The following is a 4,169-nucleotide window of genomic DNA, read 5'->3' on the forward strand; positions in this document are numbered from 1 at the left end:
GCCATGATTTAGGAAGTGAATTTTTCAAGTGAAAACTGTCTTGCCATTCCAGTCTTCGAGGAGCATATTGTATTATAGAAAAGTGAACAATGATGCCTGGTTGTCCATCGGGTGCACTAATTGCTTTGAGGAGGCTCTGTTTTGGATTTCTAGATGGACATGGGGAAAGTTGATCAACCATGTCTAAGATCTTATTTTAAAGTAAGACAACTGCCATCTTTCTGTGTAATCCTGCATGTGTAGCCAGCTTCTGCAGACAAGGTACATTCAGCAAACTCCAGTCAGTGGGGGGTGGCAGCAGTAGCAAATATCTAGAGGCAACCTAGGCAGCGCCTTTCCTGTACTACTAGGACCTGACTGGCTTGATGGGCTATGTGTGCACACATATTCACACATATCCAAATTAGTTGTTTCTGGTGATTGTGTATTTGTACTGCTCGAGGTTGAACCCAAGGGCTTGTACACACTTGGCAAGTACTGTGCCACAGAACTGTGTCCCCAGATGAAGATATACTTTTAAAACATCATTTTCTCGAATCCATCTGTTACTTAGGCAGGGAGGCATTCCGTGTGATATTTGTTCTTGTGTGTACCTTGTGGTCCTCAGGCCACCGCTGCTTAGGCCATATTCATTTGCACGATTCTGATATTCAGTTATGTAGATACTCGCGTCTCCCACTGCTCTCTTCATGGTAGCACAGTCAGCTGCTTGGCCAGAGACTCTACTTTCTGCCACTCTAACATCTAGATTGGGCCTGTGGCTAGAACTTGATAATGGGATGGACCAAAAATGAAGCTTGTCACCTGCCCTAATGTCCACTGGATATGCATAACAAAGTGATGGCTCATTCCCAGCACCATAGGACACAAGTTTCTAACAAATAAACATTGTCTGCTGATCAAGAGTAATTGCATCAGCTGAACAAGTGAAGCCCTTATTAGACTACCCTTATTGCAGGCTTGTGTGTCATAGTTACTGGTATTGGCCTAAGTAACACAAGCTCTCTTAGGTAAAGGAAAATCCCAAATATAGTTTTAGGAAATACTACTTCCCTTACCTGGAGCATAAAAATCATCTTGCTGTGTGAGTAGCCAGACAGATGAAATTTTTACATAAAAATAAACTTGACATATTTTTGGTAGAAATGTCACATTAAATTTTTTTAAATTTTTATTTATTTATTTGAGAGTGACAGAGAGAGAAAGAGGCAGAGAAGAGAGAGGAGAGTGGGCATGCCAGGGCTTCTAGCCACTGCAGACGCATGCTCCCCCTTGTGCATCTGGCTAACATGTGTCCTGGGGAATCTAGCCTTGAACCAGCGTCCTTAGGCTTCACAGGCAAGCGCTTAACCACTAAGCCATCTCTCCAGCCCAAAAGGTCACATTTTATATGAAAAATAAAAATGTACTATATGCCACAAGATGAAAATAGCATGACTGAAGTTCTAATAAAAGTTTGAATAAGTTACTAAATTAAGCCAAGTTTTAACTCAAGAAGCTCTATTTAGCAGGAGACAGACAACTGGAATAGTATACCAACCCAAAGAGAGGAGGGTTGCAGAAAAGGCATAGGAATTGTGTTGAGAGAATACTTCAAAGCTCATGATACAACAGGAGCAAAGTTGGTGGAGTAGGTGATAAATGGCAATCACAAGTCATTAAGTCAATAGTTAGATAAAGGAAGTGACAACAGCACACGCCTGGAGACATAGCTTAGTGGTGGGATATTTGTCTGGCATGCAGGAGGCCTTGGGTTTAGTTCCTACCTAAAAGTAAAGGTAAAGAAAACCTTGAAGGAAGTAAACAATGATTTTCTCTGAATACTTTAAATATTATGACACACTTTTATGAACGTGATTTCATGTGTGCCTTTCAATGTCCCAGAGGATTGTGAGTGCTGAATATTGTTACCAAGATGAACAACTGAGGTTCAGAAACATAAGCCATTCTCTGCATCACAAGGCACTCTCAACTCGGTGACAATGATGGCACTTAAACCCAAAATAAGTCACTTCTTTTTTTTTTTTTTTTTTGCTTCTTTCATAATTTATTTTATTTTTTTCTTCTTTTATTTATTTATTATTATTATTTTAAATTTATTAGTTTTCTTTTCAGCAAATACAGGCAGTTTGGTACTATTGTTTAGGCTCATCTATGATCTACTCCCTCCCATTGGACCCTCCTTGTTGGTGTAAATGGGTTGTGCATTGTGGAGTTAGCCCACAGTTATTGGTATGATAAATGTCTCTGCAAATCATGACCCAACATGTGACTCTGACATTCTTTCCGCCCCCTCTTCTGCAAAATTTCCCTGAGCCATGTTGGGTTCATTTTTGGTCTGAAAACATATGGAACACTTCACGAATTCGCATGTCATCCTTGCGCAGGGGCCATGCTAATCTTCTCTGTATCGTTTCAATTTTAGTATATGTGCTGCCATAGCGAGCACACTTCTTTCTTTTTTATTTATTTATTTTTTTGTTAATTAGTTTTGTACTCCGTGAATACAATCAAGTTGGTCCCATTGTTAGGCTCGTCCATGTCCTCTGCCCTCTCCCTTGTCCCCTCTTTGTTGAGGTATACTGGTCATGCATTGTGGAGTTAGCCCACAATTATGGGTAGGAGAAATGTCTCTGCATATCATGACCTAATGTGGGGATCTGACATTCTTTCCTCCTCCACTTCTGCAAAATTTCCCTGGCCATGTTGGGTTCATTTTTGGTCTGCTTCAGTGATGAGGTGTTGGGTGTCTCTGGATATCTGATTTGGTAGGAGTTGATTGTTCTTTGTGTTGATCTCCTTCATCCTTGTGCTGGTACCCAGTTCACCAAGAAAATATCACCCTTGTTTGTAATGAAATGCTTGACTAAAGGTAGGACTTTCAGGTCTCAGGTCTGAAAAAGTCATGAAATGGACCAGGACAGTCCTAACTACTGGCTTTTATGATGCTGAGATATTTGAACTGAAGATTTAAAAAAAAATGTTTTTAGGGCTGGAGGGATGGCTTAGCAGTTAAGGCGTTTGCCTGCAAAGCCAGAGGACCCAGGTTTGATTCCCTAGGACCCATGTTAGCCAGAGGCACAAGGGGGTGCATGTGCCTGTAGTTCATTTGCAGTGGCTGGAGTCCCTGGCACACTCATTCTTTCTTTCCCATTTCCTCTCTGTCTTCCTCTCTCTCTGTCTAATAAATAAATAAATAAATATAAAATATATATATTTTTAAAAAGTGTTCTTAATCTCTACAAACTCAGAGCTAAATCAGCTTCCCTTGTGGAAGGCATTACTTAAACAGAAGCAATGCCAGAAATGCTTCCTGACTGGATGAGCTGCACATATCAGACATATTTGAAGGAAATGTATGGTGGCTGTTTTCTCAGCTTCATGTGTAAACTATACTTGGAATAATACTGTTTTAGGAAATATAAATAATCTTCATATTTTTGTCCATTTTAAAATGTATTTGAGAGAGAGAGGGAAAGAAAATAGGCTGTAGCTATTGCAAACAAACTCCAGAAGCATTGGCCACCTTGTACATCTTAGCCTTCCTATTTTTAAAATCATGCCCTGCAGGGCTAATTGGTAGCTCAGTGGATAAGTGCTTGCACAGCATGTATGAAGTGTCAGGTTCAATTCCGAGCACTGAAAAAACAAACAAGCAAACAAACAACAACAACAAAACAACAACAAAGAAAAAGAAAATAATGCTTTGTAGATTTCAAGACGTTTGTTTGTTTTCATCCCGTAAACTCAGTATCTGTGTTAAGTCCTGGGTTTAGGATGTGAATGTGAATGCCCGTCTCTGTCTGCAAGGAGCGAGGTGAGAAGGGACTGTCATATCCTCACACGCGAGCGGATAGACACGGACACCCGCACCAAGCCGAGTGCTGTGATGCATTTGTACTGTAGGGAAGTGTGAGTGTTCTTCACGAAGACCACGGAGAAACAGTAGAAGTTCCAGACAGCTGACCACAATTCATAACTGCATAGTGATCCAGACGTTTTGAAGACCAGGTGCTGCAAGCATTGGGGACTCTCAGTGTTTCCTCCAGAGCTGTGAGTGTTAACTGTTTTGCCTCTGTTTGTATTGTCCTCTCCTTTCCTACTGTCTTTTCTCCTCCTCTTAAGCCTGCCCTCACTTTCATGTGGTGCAAAAGTAGTTTTTTTTTTTT

At 40.7% G+C, this 4,169-nt stretch overlaps 1 non-coding gene across 1 annotated transcript; it reads right to left on the bottom strand.

The window, feature by feature from the left end:
- Window positions 1-2,342: 2,342 nt before the first annotated feature.
- On the bottom strand, window positions 2,343-2,449 carry LOC123454448. Its single transcript, XR_006633398.1, has one exon. It is a non-coding gene; the product is annotated as a U6 spliceosomal RNA (small nuclear RNA).
- Window positions 2,450-4,169: the final 1,720 nt, after the last annotated feature.

The sequence above is a fragment of the Jaculus jaculus genome, chromosome 13, assembly GCF_020740685.1.
Source record: "Jaculus jaculus isolate mJacJac1 chromosome 13, mJacJac1.mat.Y.cur, whole genome shotgun sequence".
Lineage (NCBI taxonomy): Eukaryota > Metazoa > Chordata > Mammalia > Rodentia > Dipodidae > Jaculus > Jaculus jaculus.